Below are 17337 nucleotides of genomic sequence, written 5' to 3'. Positions count from 1 at the left end.
ACATATTTACTTTTTACGTAGCAGCAACATTTCTAACCTATTTGCATTGGTTTTTACTTACACTTGTCTGTTGACTTCTCCGTTGATGTTGTTTTTAAGTTAAGTTTTCACAGACTTTTCTTAGCGGATGTACAACCGTCGCGAATTGAATTGTGGGGAGTTTCAGGCCCCGGATAATTGTACACTCGCAAAGCCGACTGAAAACGAGGGTTTTACGTTGCAAACTTCCCTTGCTTGGCTAATCATTTGGACCACCCTCCAAGATGGCGACGGGGATTCCCCCAAGGGCATAAGGCGAGGGTAAGTGGACGATGGTGTGTCTTTTAAGTGTTTGGGCCGTAGCCTCTGTGAACGATGTCGTACTACAGTAGAGAGACAGAGATAGAGAGATGGGGGCTTGGAACGACACGCAAAACATTACAGCTCTTGGATAAAGTAACACCTGCTGGTCCACTCAGCTGCTGCTGACGGGACCCCCCGCCACTCCCCCTCCCCACCCCTCCGCCCCAGTCCCACTGACACTCCCGCCTGTCCCCTCTCGTCCTCCATATGGACAGGCGCTTGACAGTCAGTGACAAGTGCAGCTGGATCTGCCGCTGTCCATCACAGAGACACTTCTACGAGGCTGAAACGAGGCCCACAGCAGGGACCAAACAAGGCAAGGTAGGGCTGCTCCGGTTGGGGACAGGAGGGACGGGACGGCCTGGAGCGGTCAGGTGGCATCGCCTTTTCCAGGAGATAGGACAAGGTCTGCTATTCCCCTGCTGTGCTCTGCTGCCTCCCACATACACAGGGACACACGAGCTCGTCACTGCCCAGTCCCCACACTGGCTCGTCACTGCCCAGTCCCCACACTGTCACTGCCCAGTCCACACACTGTGACTGCCCAGTCCCCACACTGGCTTGTCACTGCCCAGTCCCCACACTGGCTCGTCAATGCTCAGTCCCCACACTGTCACTGTCCAGTCCCCACACTGCCCAGTCCCCACACTGTGACTGCCCAGTCCCCACACTGGCTTGTCACTGCCCAGTCCCCACACTGTGACTGCCCAGTCCCCACACTGCCCAGTCCCCACACTGTGACTGTCCAGTCCCCACACTGCCCAGTCCCCACACTGTGACTGCCCAGTCCGCACACTGGCTTGTCACTGCCCAGTCCCCACACTGCCCAGTCCCCACACTGTGACTGCCCAGTCCCCACACTGTGACTGCCCAGTCCCCACACTGTCACTGCCCAGTCCCCACACTGCCCAGTCCCCACACTGTGACTGCCCAGTCCCCACACTGGCTTGTCACTGCCCAGTCCCCACACTGTCACTGCCCAGTCCCCACACTGCCCAGTCCCCACACTGTGACTGCCCGGTCCCCACACTGGCTTGTCACTGCCCAGTCCCCACACTGTCACTGCCCAGTCCCCACACTGCCCAGTCCCCACACTGTGACTGCCCAGTCCCCACACTGGCTTGTCACTGCCCAGTCCCCACACTGGCTCGTCTCTGCCCAGTCCCCACACTGTCACTGCCCAGTCCCCACACTGCCCAGTCCCCACACTGTGACTGCCCAGTCCCCACACTGGCTTGTCACTGCCCAGTCCCCACACTGTCACTGCCCAGTCCCCACACTGCCCAGTCCCCACACTGTGACTGCCCAGTCCCCACACTGGCTCGTCTCTGCCCAGTCCCCACACTGGCTTGTCACTGCCCAGTCCCCACACTGTCACTGCCCAGTCCCCACACTGTCACTGCCCAGTCCCCACACTGGCTCATCACTGCCCAGTCCCCACACTGGCTCGTCTCTGCCCAGTCCCCACACTGGCTGGTCACTACCCAGTCCCCACACTGGCTCGTCACTGCCCAGTCCCCACACTGGCTTGTCACTGCCCAGTCCCCACACTGGCTTGTCACTGCCCAGTCCCCACACTGGCTTGTCACTGCCCAGTCCCCACACTGGCTTGTCACTGCCCAGTCCCCACACTGTCACTGCCCAGTCCCCACACTGTCACTGCCCAGTCCCCACACTGTCACTGCCCAGTCCCCACACTGTCACTGCCCAGTCCCCACACTGTCACTGCCCAGTCCCCACACTGGCACTCATTCTGCCTCCTACTACGACCACAACAACTCTTGTAGTTTCTTACACAAAGCTGCAGAGAGAAGGCTGAAAATGTCAGTTATCTTTTTGATGTATTAAAAGGTCTATTGATTGCAATCCCAAATACACCATTTACACATAATCACATACTTTGTTTCATTCAAAATAATGTTTGTTCTTTGAAATAATATAGATAAAATGTAACAATCTTTCTAATATATTTTGCAGGGGTCATGCATACACATTATCCAGTGAGCATGATCAGCCCTGACTCAGTGTCGGAGTATTCAGTGTTAAATGCTCCATGGTAAACACTGAGTGTAACGGGAAGCTGCAGCCGTCGGAGGGATGTGGGTGGAATGAGATCCTTCTGCCACAAAAACATGAGCTGCCGAGTGTGATGGCTTTCACAGCCACGGAGAAGATAGCTTTACAGTGTGTGAGACCGTGTGTGCGCGCGGATTCCAGTGCGTGTACCCACCGCTCTTATATAGTGTATATACCCTGCAAGCCCTGAACCCAGTATCTGCATTAGACCAGTACAGAGGCATGTGCTGAGGAGGAAGGTTTAAGCCAGGCCTCTCTATCAGTTGTCTTAGGGTTCACTCCACTGTTAACTCCACGCGCACAGCAGGATCATGTCGGCCACGCAGGGAGCAGCTCGCCTCATAGACCGACAGGCACCCCACTAGCATGTAGCTCTAGTACTCCTGGCCATGTTTGGAACAGACCCCCACCCCACCCCACTCGCTAAGCTGCAGCCGCTGCCGCCCACCACTGTCAAGTGCAAAAATAACCAAACACATCGGGTGACTGCCAAACGAGCAACAGGAGGATAATTAGGTCTTGACCTCCAGGGAGAGCAGCTGCAGGAGGGTGCAGGAGGGTGCCGCGGTCCTCAGGGTTAAAGTGTTTCTGGGTAGGCAGGGAGAAGTCACCTCTGCAGCCAGGATGGACAGCCAGGATGGACAGCCAGGACGGACAGCCAGGACAGACAGCCAGGACGGACAGCCAGGACGGACAGCCAGGACGGACAGCCAGGACGGACAGCCAGGACGGACAGCCAGGACGGACAGGCACATCTCCTTACTGCTCTTTCTCAGACTACTAAACTCAGATCTTCTGCTGCTGGCTACAGGCCCTCCCTCCCTCCATCCCTCCGTCCCTCCCTCCCTCCCTCCCTCCACCCACCAGTCTGGCTGAACTTTGTGTTTCACACCCCAGACTCACAACTGTACCAGGGCTTGAGTTTCAAACAGCGCAACCAGACCCTGGGCCACTAAAGAACACAGCAGACACTCGGATTCACCTTTGGTCTCAAACTGAAATGCCAAATCACAGACATTCAGTTTAATTAGGTCCTTCCTGTTTGCTTGTAACCATTGCATATGTAATCCCAAAAGACAGTAGTTAACCAATGTGCTATATGTAAACTAAGTGAATGATTCTGAGTGACATAAATAAATATATCATAATATTGTGTTTAATTTGGGCTCTTTGGCATAAACAAAGTGGTCTACTTTTGGCCCTAGTAGTATGCTGATATGACAGAACCATGCAGGGCACACTGTGTGTTCCAGAGCAATGGTTTATGAATGGAAACCTTCCACAGTATTCCTCCCACAGTATTCCTTCCACAGTATTCCTTCCACAGTATTCCTTCCACAGTATTCCTTCCACAGTATTCCTTCCACAGTATTCCTTCCACAGTATTCCTCCCACAGTATTCCACAGTATTCCTCCCCTTCCACAGTATTCCTTCCACAGTATTCCTCCCACAGTATTCCTTCCACAGTATTCCTTCCACAGTATTCCTTCCACAGTATTCCTTCCACAGTATTCCTCCCACAGTATTCCTTCCACAGTATTCCTCCCACAGTATTCCTCCCACAGTATTCCTCCCACAGTATTCCTTCCACAGTATTCCTCCCACAGTATTCCTTCCACAGTATTCCTTCCACAGCTGGCATTCTCTTAAACACTTCTCTGACCTATTTCCATATTCGCATGTAGGCTCTGATTTTCAAGAGTGTTATTCTAGATTCGAGAAGCTCCAATGGCCGTTGACAATGTGACTGTGGTCCCCGCAAACACAAGGGACGCTCGCCAGGCCACCGCTCCGATCCCCTAAACACAACAAAGTGTTAAGAGTTGGAGCCCTGCTGAGCTGGTGGCTTCTGTCTGTGTGGCTGCAATGTCCCCACTCCCTGCCAGGGACAAATGTAGACAGGTACCCTGCCTGGCCCTCCCCTCCTGTCTGTCTGTCAGAGGAGGAGGAGGAGGAAGGCAGCGCTCGTCCATCTGTCACCACACTCAACAAACAGTATTCCTGTTCAGGAGCTATTGTAGCTCTACTGACTGACTTCAACAACAACAAAGCAACTCTCAACAAGAGGACCGCACACACAACTCTCTGCCTGGGTTCTTTTTCCTTTAAAAAATGCTTGTCGGTTTATACTGCATGACGATCACTGATTGGTCATTTCACTTGAATCCCATAATGTACACGCACTCTATTTCCATCACGACTGAACAATCTTGACCCACCCTCTGTCTGTGATTTGATTGACACAGTGAACCTCTTTTGACAGAAAGCATGCCTTAATCAGGGATCTTAATTGAATCCTTAAGGAGAGTTCCTCCACATGGCAAATGCTGCTATGTCTCCCGGGGGGTTCTGGGAGTGACCACGACCTGGCTGGGAGGGCCGAGACTTCTGGGGCGAGGGGAGGAGAGAGGGAGGAGTCCTGCCCTCCTGGCCTGTCTGCAACTACCGTGAGATTACTCACAGCTGTTTAATCTGACCAGCTAAAGGACGCACATACACACACACACACGCACACGCACACACACTCTGGATTTCACTGTTAATACATTAGAAAGTCTGCTCTGGCCTCCCGGGTGGCGCAGTGGTCTAGGGCACTGCATTGCAGCGCCAGCTGTTCCACCAGAGACTCTGGGTTCGCTCCCAGGCTCCCGGTCGCGACCTCCCGGCCGCGACCGGGAGGTCCGTGGGGCGACGCACAATTGGCCCCCCCAACTGTGGCCTTCTGTGCTCCCATTGTGCTGAAGGACAGGAAGACTCGCCCCAAGGTGAGAAACAGAGAGGGAAAGACAGAGTGAGATGGAGAGACTAGTAAAGACAGAGAGAAACAGAGTTGAGGGTCCACACCTCAACAGACTTCCTGGGTAGAGCTGTCAATCCCCCAGCATGTCCACCTGACCACAGCGTGTGTCCTGTTGCCTTCGCTGGTGTTTTCCTCTGTCTAATTAAGGAACCATGGCACCGGAGCACCACAGTGGATCCTGTTCAGGGGAGTGGTACAGGACGTTCTGATCCTTCCACGCAGCCCTTTTATCTCCCACTCCAAGTGGATCTACACGGTAATCAATACAGAAAATAGATTTTTACCCAGGATACAATGCTGCTTCATAGACTCCCTGAGGATTTGGGAGCCCGGCGCCATCTCTGGCTTTAGCTGCAGCACACAGTGTGCAGTCAAAAGCTTTTGATAATTATACTGTTGTCAGTCTCTCCTGTACACAGCTGTATGTTTCCCGTAATCACGCCTAAAAATGGCTTTCAGGGAAGCATTCGGTGTTCTAAAAATGGTTTCAGTTCAGCCCTCTCCTAGTGTGCTACAAACGAGAAGAAAAAACGATTCAGTACAAGATCACACTCATTCTGGAGCTATTTATGGGTCTCTTGATAGATTTCCAGGACATGTGCTTTCCCTAAAACCACCAAACACACAAGAAACCAACACGTCATGACAGGCCATGAAGAGCCTGGTTGGATGCTGGTAGTGTCTCTGTATTCACACGGCCCATCACGTCATGACAGGCCATGAAGAGCCTGGTTGGATGCTGGTAGTGTCTCTGTATTCACACGGCCTATCCTTCACCATTAGAACAGAGCTACTGTAACTGTGCCTTAGACACGGCCAGACTCTGAGGTGATCTTCTCTTGCTCCTCTGTCGCTCTCCCTCTCTCCAAATGGGCTCCTCTCTGTGACACATACCCCCGAAATCTCTCCCTCTCGCGCTCTCCCTTCCTCTGTAATTCCCCCAGTCTCCAGGAATGCTGTTGTTTTTAATTTCTCCCAGCTGCTCTGGCTCGGCGCCCGCCCGCCTCCCTTCCCACATCTGTTCCCCATCAGGCCGCTGAGTAGTCCACACAAACACAGGCCTCACATCAAAACATGGGGATTAGAGCCCTGCACCCAGGGACCCCCGCACCCCTCTCCCTAGCCCCCCTCCAGACTCCCTATCCCCATCGCCCCTCTCCTGACCCAGGGATTGACAGAGACCCTGGGCCTGCATAGCCTGGGAGTGGGTGGAGGCACCATAAAGAATAGACTAGGTCTGACGGGAGGGAGATGTTGGAGCAGAGGGATAGTGGGTTAGATAGAGATCAGACATGCTGGATGGAGGAGCCTGGCTGTGATGATGATGTAAATGTCCTCCTGGCTGGGAGAACTCAGTCAACCTGTCTGAATGGCAGACAGCCCAGCCACCAATCTGTCTCTCTCTCTCTCCTCTCTCTCTTTCTCTCTCTCTCTCTGTGTCTGTGCCTGCGTCTGTCTCTCTCTGTGTCTGTCTCTCTGTGTCTGTCTCTCTCTCTCTCTCTCTGTGTGTGTGTGTGTGTGTTAGAAACCAGACTTGGGATCATCTTGAGCTGATTTAGAGTTCAGAGGCTTTAGGTTCACTAATGACATGGTGGGAGAGAGCCTTGGAGAGAGAGCACCCTCAGCTCCATCCACAGAAATGTACAAGCACGGAACAAGCAGAAACAAATACAAACGTTACCCTGTTACTTGAGAATCACTGCGATGCTACACAGACTGGGTTGAACAAATATGTTTAGTAAAAACAAACATTCAGTGGGGAATAAATGTCTGTTTAAAAATCGAGAACTGAAAGGCCCAGGGAGAAAATGCATGTGTGTGAACGTGTGTGTGTGTGTGTGTGTGTGTGTGTGTGTGTGTGTGTGTGTGTGTGTGTGTGTGTGTGTGTGTGTGTGTGTGTGTGTGTGTGTGTGTGTGTGTGTGTGTGTGTGTGTGTGTGTGTGTGTGTGTGTGTGTGTGTGTGTGTGTGTGTGTGTGTGTGTGTGTGGAATGAAAGATAGACAACATAGGAAAAGTTAGACTGAGCGACGGCAGGAGTCTCACAGTGCATACAGTAATAACTCACAGAATATATGTTAAAACCATTTAGGGTGTGGCGGCAGTGCAGTGGTGACCCATGTGGTGTGTAATGGCTGAGACCCCAGCTGTGTGGAGGAGGAGGAGGAGGGAGGTCCTCAGACACTCCATTCATCCATATGAGGAGGAGGAGAGGAGAGAGGGATGAGGCCAGACACTCTGGTTCCTGGGCTGACCTAGTTACCACTGAGTTACTGGGCAGAGGACATGAGCTGACCAGGACAGACCAGGACAGGGTCAGTGTAAAACGGTCTAATACACAGGAGAGATCCGCTCTCTCCTCGTCTGCACCAGTCAGAGACAGCGGATACAAGTACTCAGATGTCTGAGACATGATGCATGGCCTGGGAGAAAGGTAGAACAACATGGAAAACAAGGAACCAATACTGCTACTCTCTACTCCCTACTCCATACTCTCTACTCTCTATTCCCTACTCTCTACTCTCTACTCCCTACTCTCTACTCCCTCTCTCTCTATTCCCTACTCTCTACTCCCTACTCTCTACTCTCTACTCCCTACTCTCTACTCCCTACTCTCTACACTCTACTCCATACTCTCTTCTCTACTCCCTACTCCCTACTCTCTACTCCCTACTCTCTACACTCTACTCTCTACTCCCTACTCTCTACTCCCTACACTCTACTCTCTAATCTCTACTCTCTACTCCCTACTCTCTACTCACTACTCCCTACTCTCTACTCTCTACTCCCTACTCTCTATTCCCTACTCACTACTCTCTATTCCCTACTCTCTACTCCCTACTCTCTACTCCCTACTCTCTATTCCCTACTCACTACTCTCTATTCCCTACTCTCTACTCACTACTCTCTATTCCCTACTCTCTATTCCCTACTCCCTACTCCCTACTCTCTACTCCCTACTCTCTACTCTCTCTCCCTACTCTCTATTCCCTACTCACTACTCTCTATTCCCTACTCTCTACTCTCTACTCACTACTCTCTATTCCCTACTCTCTACTCTCTATTCCCTACTCTCTACTCCCTACTCTCTATTCCCTACTCTCTACTCCCTACATTTACATTTACATTTAAGTCATTTAGCAGACGCTCTTATCCAGAGCGACTTACAAATTACTCTCTACTCCCTACTCTCTACTCTCTATTCCCTACTCTCTACTCCCTACTCTCTACTCCCTACTCCTACTCTCTATTCTCTACTCTCTACTCCTACTCTCTATTCCCTACTCTCTATTCCCTACTCTCTACTCCCTACTCTCTATTCCCTATTCTACTCCTACTCTCTACTCCCTACTCTCTATTCCCTCTCTACTCTCTACTCCCTACTCTCTACTCCCTACTCTCTACTCCCTACTCTCTACTCTCTATTCCCTACTCTCTATTCCCTACTCTCTATTCCCTACTCTCTACTCTCTATTCCCTACTCTCTATTCCCTACTCTCTACTATCTATTCCCTACTCTCTACTCTCTACTCCCTACTCTCTATTCCCTACTCTCTATTCCCTACTCTCTACTCACTACTCTCTATTCCCTACTCTCTACTCCCTACTCCCTATTCCCTACTCTCTATTCCCTACTCTCTACTCTCTATTCCCTACTCTCTACTCTCTACTCTCTATTCCCTACTCTCTACTCTACTCCCTACTCTCTACTCCCTATTCCCTACTCTCTATTCCCTACTCTCTACTCTCTATTCCCTACTCTCTACTCTCTATTCCCTACTCTCTACTCTCTATTCCCTACTCTCTACTCTCTATTCCCTACTCTCTACTCTCTACTCCCTACTCTCTACTCTCTACTCCCTACTCTCTACTCACTACTCTCTATTCCCTACTCTCTACTCCCTACTCTCTACTTCCTATTCCCTACTCTCTACTCTCTACTCTCTATTCCCTACTCTCTACTCCCTACTCCCTCTACTCCCTACTCTCTACTCCCTACTCTCTACTCCCTACACTCTACTCCATACTCTCTTCTCTACTCCCTACTCTCTACTCCCTACTCTCTACTCCCTACTCTCTACTCTCTACTCCCTACTCTCTACTCCCTACACTCTACTCTCTACTCTCTACTCTCTACACTCTACTCTCTACTCTCTACTCCCTACTCTCTACTCCCTACTCTCTACTCACTACTCCCTACTCTCTACTCCCTACCCTCTACTCCCTACTCTCTATTCCCTACTCACTACTCTCTATTCCCTACTCTCTACTCCCTACTCTCTATTCCCTACTCACTACTCTCTATTCCCTACTCTCTACTCACTACTCTCTATTCCCTACTCTCTACTCCCTACTCTCTACTCCCTACTCTCTATTCCCTACTCACTACTCTCTATTCCCTACTCTCTACTCTCTACTCCCTACTCTCTATTCCCTACTCTCTACTCTCTACTCCCTACATTTACATTTATATTTAAGTCATTTAGCAGACGCTAATATCCAGAGCGACTTACAAATTACTCTCTACTCCCTACTTCCTACTCTCTATTCCCTACTCTCTACTCTCTACTCCCTACTCTCTACTCTCTACTCTCTATTCCCTACTCTCTACTCCCTACTCTCTATTCCCTACACTCTACTCTCTATTCCCTACTCTCTACTCCCTACTCTCTATTCCCTACTCTCTACTCCCTACTCTCTATTCCCTACTCTCTATTCCCTACTCTCTACTCTCTATTCCCTACTCTCTACTCCCTACTCCCTACTCTCTACTCTCTACTCCCTACTCTCTACTCACTACTCTCTATTCCCTACTCTCTACTCTCTACTCCCTACTCACTACACTCTATTCCCTACTCTCTACTCACAACTCTCTACTCTCTATTCCCTACTCTCTACTCCCTACTCTCTACTCCCTACTCTCTACTCACTACTCTCTATTCCCTACTCTCTACTCCCTACTCTCTATTCCCTACTCTCTACTCTCTATTCCCTACTCTCTACTCCCTACTCTCTACTCTCTACTCCCTACTCTCTATTCCCTACTCTCTATTCCCTACTCTCTATTCCCTACTCTCTACTCTCTATTCCCTACTCTCTATTCCCTACTCTCTACTCCCTACTCACTACTCTCTATTCCCTACTCTCTACTCCCTACTCTCTACTTCCTATTCCCTACTCTCTACTCTCTATTCCCTACTCTCTACTCTCTACTCCCTATTCCCTACTCTCTATTCCCTACTCTCTACTCTCTATTCCCTACTCTCTACTCTCTACTCTCTACTCTCTACTCTCTATTCCCTACTCTCTATTCCCTACTCTCTACTCTCTACTCCCTACTCTCTATTCCCTACTCTCTACTCTCTACTTCTCTGTTTATGTTTAAATAGGACTCCCAGTCTCTGAATTGTTCAGTGCACCATTGTGTATTCCCTTACGTCTTTGTGTTTATTCATTTACTGACTACATTACTGTTTATTCCTCCACCTCTCTCCATTCCCCCTCTGTTTGCTGTTTCTGGGTAATGTGATGTTATTGGCGGTCTGGTGGAAAAGCCAGCTCTTGATTTGAACTGTGAATGTGACTTCAGGATGGTGATGAAAACGTCCTGACGAGGGACCTGCGTTTCAGAGTCGGCTTCTTTTCCACCCAACACAACAGCACTTGTGAGACAAGTTTCGGTTCCCTGCCTCTCCGCACTTTTGTGTGCTTGTCATGTGTCGCTGACGTTAGTGATGACTGTTATTGATATAATTGTATTGAAGTCTAGCGGCCATCTGTTCTCTTCAGGGAGGACGTCCCTCGGCAGTGAAGTGGTTACATGCAGCATATCGCTACTCACAGGGAAAAAAACGTCCTTTTCACATTTTCCCAATGGCTGCTAATAAAATCCAGATGTTCCATGGAGCTCTGTTTCTTCCTCCCTCCCCCTCCCTCCCTCCCTCCCTCCCTCCCTCCCTCCCTCCCTCCCTCCTCCCTCCCTCCCTCCCTCCCTCCCTCCCTCCCTCCCTCCCTCCCTCCCTCCCTGTCTCCTTCTCCCCCTCCCTTCCTCCCTCCCTGTCTCCTTCTCCCCTCCATCCCTCCCTGTCTCCTTCTCCCCCCTCCCTCCCTCCCTCCCTGTCTCCTTCTCCCCCCATCCCTCCCTGTCTCCTTCTCCCTCCCTCCCTCCCTCCCTGTCTCCTTCTCCCCTCCATCCCTCCCTGTCTCCTTCTCCCCCATAACTCCTTGTCTCCCCCCTCCCTCCCTGTCTCCTTCTCCCCCCATCCCTCCCTGTCTCCTTCTCCTCCTCCCTCCTTCTCCCTCCCTCCCTCCCTCCCCCTCCCTCCTTCTCCCCCCTCCCTGTCTCCCTCCCCCCTCCCTCCCTCCCTCCCTGTCTCCTTCTCCCCCCATCCCTCCCTGTCTCCTTCTCCCCCTCCCTCCCTCCCCTCCCTGTCTCCCTCTCCCCCATCCCTCCCTCCCTCCTTCTCCCCCCTCCCTCCCTCCCTCCCTCCCTGTCTCCTTCTCCCCTCCATCCCTCCCTGTCTCCTTCTCCCCCCCATAACTCCTTGTCTCCCCCTCCCTCCCTGTCTCCTTCTCCCCCCCATCCCTCCCTGTCTCCTTCTTCCCCCCTCCCTTCCTCCCTCCCTCCCTGTCTCCTTCTCCCCTCCATCCCTCCCTGTCTCCTTCTCCCCCTCCCTCCCTCCCTCCCCTGTCTCCTTCTCCCCTCCATCCCTCCCTGTCTCCTTCTCCCCCCATCCCTCCCTGTCTCCTTCTCCCCCCATCCCTCCCTGTCTCCTTCCCCCCATCCCTCCCAGTCTCCTTCTCCCTCCTCCCTGCCTCCCTCCCTGTCTCCTTCTCCCCCCCATCCCTCCCTGTCTCCTTCTCCCCCCTCTCTCCCTCCCTCCCTGTCTCCTTCTCCCCCATCCCTCCCTGTCTCATTCTCCCCCTCCCTCTCTCATTCTCTTCCCTCCCTCTCTCATTCTCTTCCCTCTCTCTCCTTCTCTTCCCTCCCTCTCTCATTCTCTTCCCTCCCTCTCTCATTCTCTTCCCTCCCTCTCTCCTTCTCTTCCCTCCATATCTCCTTCTCTTCCCTCCCTGTCTCCTTCTCCCCCTCCCTCCCTCCCTCCCCTCCCTCTCTCATTCTCTTCCCTCCCTGTCTCCTTCTCTTCTTCTCTTCCCTCCCTCTCTCCTTCTCTTCCCTCCCTGTCTCCTTCTCCCCCTCCCTCCCTCCCACCCTCCCTCCCTCCCTCCCCCTCCCTCCCTCCCCCTCCCTCCCTCCCTCTCTCTCATTCTCTTCCCTCCCTGTCTCCTTCTCTTCCCTCCCTGTCTCCTTCTCTTCCCTCCCTCTCTCCTTCTCTTCCCTCCCTCCCTTCTCCCTCCCTCCCTCCCTCCCTCCCTCCCTCCCTCCCTCCCTCCCTCCCTCCCTCCCTCCCTCCCTCCCTCTCTCATTCTCTTCCCTCCCTGTCTCCTTCTCTTCCCTCCCTGTCTCCTTCTCTTCCCTCCCTGTCTCCTTCTCTTCCCTCCCTCTCTCCTTCTCTTCCCTCCCTCTCTCCTTCTCTTCCCTCCCTCTCTCCTTTTCCTCCCTCCCTCCCTTCCTCTCTCCTTCTCTTCCCTCCCTCTCTCCTTTTCCTCCCTCCCTCCCTTCCTCTCTCCTTCTCCTCCTTCCCTCCCCAGCCGCTAACCCAGAGCCATTCCTAAATAAAGGAAAGTATTTGTGACATTCTGCCGAAGCGGGCCGTGCCAAGAACAACTCCCCGGTCTGGCCCATCTGGAGTGTGTTAGGACGGCACTGGGCACTGGCACCGGCCCGAGACACAGAGACGAGTGTGCGGCCACTCTGGGGGAATCACACAAATACACACATACCAACAAGAACTAACTGGCCCGTTGTTGGGATCCGTCGACATCCTAATTTGAACAAAAAATATGGCCTCTGCAGTTTGCTTCTACTCATACTGGCAACACAACAACATGGAAGAAAAGCTGGACTTCCAATCGTACCAGACAAGTCCACAGCTGTGTGCTCACCAGCAGCTAAGCCATAATTTCTCAGGTGGACTTGTTGCTGTGTTGTTTGTATTCCTGCTGTTGCGGTTCTATCAGACCCAGTCAGTAGGGGACCGCGCTCAGAGGGCTGGCTGGCTGGCAAGAGGCTCCAGGCCCACTGTAAAAAGCTCACACCTGAACATCAATAACTGTCATCTCCGCCACCTGGGGACCCGCCAGCGCCACGGGCACACAGCCGTCACCAGCACATCTGCCAACACTGAGAGAGAGGGAGGGAGGGAGGACACAGAGCAGATCAGAGAAAAACACTAAAACATGGCGGAGAGAGAAGAGAGCGTGGGGGAAGGTACAGGGATATATAAAGTACACTATAAAGACATAGGAAGAGAGAGAGATGAAGAGAGGTGGAGAGGAAAGGGTTAGGTAGAGGGAGGGGAAGCAAAAAAGAAGACATGGAATAGGAGAGAGAGAGATGCAGGGAGGAGAGGGGGTGCAGGGAGGAGAGGGGGGTGCAGGGAGGAGAGGGGGTGCAGGGAGGAGAGGGGGTGCAGGGAGGAGAGGGGGACTTATTTGGCCCAGTTCCTCAGAGCAGTTCTCTTCCTTTGCTCCTTCTCACAGGAGGCAGTCTCAGCCTCTTTCTCTCTGTCTCTCTCTCTCTGTCTGTGACTTTCTCTCTCTCTGTGTCTCGCTCTCTCTCTGTTTCTCTCTCTCTGTCTGTGACTTACTCTCTCTCTGTGACTCTCTCTCTGTCTGTGACTTTCTCTCTCTCTCTGTGTCTCTCTCTCTCTGTCTGTGACTTACTCTCTCTCTGTGTCTCACTCTCTCTGTGTCTCTCTCTCTCTGTCTGTGACTTTCTCTCTCTCTGTGTCTGTCTGTGACTTACTCTCTCTCTGTGTCTCTCTCTCTGTCTGTGACTCTCTTACTCTCTGTCTCTCTCTCTCTGTCTCTTTCTCTCTCTCTGTGTGTCTCTCTCTCTGTCTGTGACTCTCTCTCTCTGTCTGTGACTTTCTCTCTCTCTCTCTCTATGTGTGTCTCTCTCTCTGTCTGTGACTCTCTCTGTCTCTCTCTGTCTGTGACTCTCTCTCTGTGTCTCTGTCTGTGACTCTCTCTCTGTCTGTGTCTCTCTCTCTCTGTGTGTGTCTTCTCTCTCTGTGCCTCTCTCTGTGTGTCTCTCTCTCTCTGTCTGTGACTCTCTCTCTGTCTGTGACTTACTCTCTCTCTGTCTCTCTCTCTATGTGTGTCTCTCTCTCTGTCTGTGACTCTCTCTGTCTCTCTGTCTGTGACTCTCTCTCTGTGTCTCTGTCTGTGTCTCTCTCTGTGTGTGTCTTCTCTCTCTGTGTGTCTCTCTCTCTGTCTGTGACTCTCTCTCTCTGTCTGTGACTCTCTCTCTCTGTTTGTGACTCTCTCTCTCTCTCTGTGTGTCTCTCTCTCTCTCTGTGACTCTCTGTGTCTCTCTCTCTGTGAGTGTCTCTTTCTCTCATGTGACTGTCTCTCTCTCTCAGTGACTCTCTCTCTCTCTGTCTCTTTCTCTCTTTGTGACTCTCTGTCTCTCTCTGTGACTCTCTCTCTCTCTCTCTGTGTCTGTCTCACTCTCTTTCTCTGTGTCTATCTCTGTGTGTCTCTCTCTCTCTCTCTCTCTGTGTGTCTCTCTCTCTCTGTGACTCTCTCTTTCTCTGTCTCTCTCTCGCTCTGTGTCTGTCTCACTCTCTCTTTCACTCTCTCTGTTTCTCCCCAAATTAAGTTGATACTTAATACCTTTCCAGAACAACTTAGAATAAAATTGTTAATTTATGTCATGATGAAGATTTGTGACAATTTCATTACCATTGCCTAACTTTACCGTGGCCTATTTAACAGTAACGGTAATAGCCTTGCTTTCCCCTAAACACCCATACTATTCAAATTATGGGGGAAAACCGTGCCAAAAATCGGAATCTGTTTATACTGTGCACTTACACAAACAAGCTCCCCTATCAAAACACCTGCAGCTTCAACGAACACCAATTAGCTCATCAGGCTTTTAATTACTCTGTTAATTGCATACAGGCAGCATGAAGGGTGGATTGGGAATAGGGCGAGGAGCTCTCCTGAGGACCCGCCTTGACAATCCTGACAAAAACAAAGAAGAACTTTGCCAATGACAACATTGACGCTCAGGCTGCTGTTAACAGCCTGGATGCCTCGTCGTCATCGTCCCATCAACCATCTGCCACAGGGCTGTGTGACATCACTTCCTGTACAGGACTCTAGCATTTCCTGCCTCTCTGACTGAGTCAAACTGGGAGCAGAGAGCAAAGAGGGAGAGAGAGAGAGAGAGAGAGAGAGAGAGAGAGAGAGAGAGAGAGAGAGAGAGAGAGAGAGAGAGAGAGAGAGAGATGTATTGAGAGTGTGAGTCCATCTGCGAGCTGTACATCTGGGTTAGTTCAGATTGGTCATGGGGAAGGGGAAGGGTGAGTGAGCGTGGGAATATTCCTCACATAAGTGTGGGCACGAGGGCCATTGTCTCTATGGGAGAGTTAAAGAGGTCCGTACTGTCCAGTGATCTGCTCTCAGTCTGTCATAGAGCACCACCATCCTCTTATCTGTCCAGACCTTCACACTCAGAGCGATGTCAGTGAGATTCCATGGGAAACGTTTGCGTCAGGTACCAATATAGATGGGGTTCCCCCTGGGCCTTGTGTACTTTGTTTGGCTGTTATGAATGATGCCTTCAGAGCCCTCATAATGCTCACTCTCTCAGCTCCCAGATGCCCCTCTCTATGTGGAGAGGCCATATCCCCATGATCGTCTGTCTTGCCTTCCTTCCCCAATCCCAGCCTGAGCCCACAGCCCCCATCAGCCCCCTTCCAGAAGCCTTTAAAGTCATTGTGGAGAGGAGTGTGTGTGAACACTTAATAACTCTATCTCCAGTCAGCGTTTCTCTCTCTCTCTCTCTCTCTCTCTCTCTCTCTCTCTCTCTCTCTCTCTCTCTCTCTCTCTCTCTCTCTCTGTTAGAGGCTCTAGAGGCTGCAGCAGGCAGCAGGAGAGTGTGTTTGGCTGAGGAGGCGTATCCAGGAAACGGTGGCAGGCCCGGACTTCCTGTGTGACAGGTGTGCGATGGGAACGGGGACGGGGGTCTGACAGCTGCCATCTCTGCTCTCTGTGTGTTTCTCTCTCTCCTCTCTCTCTGGCCAGCTGCAGCCCAGACCTGCTGTGTTTGCTCTGCCTCCTACATCATTACTGATGCTCGTCGCTGCTGTACTGAACACAAACCTAACCCCCCCTGACACACACACCTCCCGACTGACCACACACGGCCTATCCATCCCCGTCTAACACATTGAGTGTGTTAATCTTGTATATATACAGTGGGGCAAAAAAGTATTTAGTCAGCCCCCCGTGTGGTTCTGGGATTTTTGCTCACCATTCTTGTGATCATTTTGACTCCACGGGGTGAGATCTTGCGTGGAGCACCAGATCGAGGGAGATTATCTGTGGTCTTGTATGTCTTCCATTTCCTAATAATTGCTCCCACAGTTAATTTCTTCAAACCAAGCTGCTTACCTATTGCAGATTCATTCTTCCCAGCCTGGTGCAGGTCTACAAGTTTGTTTCCGGTGTCCTTTGACAGCTCTTTGGTCTTGGCCATAGTGGAGTTTGGAGTGTGACAGTTTGAGGTTGTGGACAGGTGTCTTTTATACTGATAACAAGTTCAAACAGGTGCCATTAATACAGGTAACGAGTGGAGGACAGAGGAGCCTCCTAAAGAAGAAGTTACAGGTCTGTGAGAGCCAGAAATCTTGCTTGTTTGTAGGTGACCAAAATACTTATTTTCCACCATAATTTGCAAATAAATTCATTTAAAAAATCCTACAATGTGATTTTCTGGATGTTTTCTTCTCATTTTGTCTGTCATAGTTGAAGTTTACCTATGATGAAAATTACAAGCCTCATCTTTTTAAGTGGGAGAACTTGCACAATTGGTGGCTGACTAAATATTTTTTTGCCCCACTGTCATATATATAAATATATACATATATTTTTTACAGTTTTTGAATCTGCAGACGTGTGAAGGCCCATTCTCTCGTTCCTCTCCCTCATTCTGTGTCTGTGAGCGGCGAGCACGAACAGCCAATTGACACAATGGCACCTAAGA

General features: G+C 51.2%; 1 protein-coding gene across 1 annotated transcript in view; it reads right to left on the bottom strand.

The window, feature by feature from the left end:
* The window catches only part of LOC124033833 (protein CBFA2T3-like), a 61840-nt gene that overhangs the window by 25289 nt on the left and 19214 nt on the right, over positions 1 to 17337 (bottom strand).

This window comes from Oncorhynchus gorbuscha, linkage group LG04 (assembly GCF_021184085.1).
Source record: "Oncorhynchus gorbuscha isolate QuinsamMale2020 ecotype Even-year linkage group LG04, OgorEven_v1.0, whole genome shotgun sequence".
In the NCBI taxonomy this organism is placed as follows: Eukaryota; Metazoa; Chordata; class Actinopteri; order Salmoniformes; family Salmonidae; genus Oncorhynchus; species Oncorhynchus gorbuscha.
This window is presented reverse-complemented; position numbering and strand designations above follow the sequence as displayed.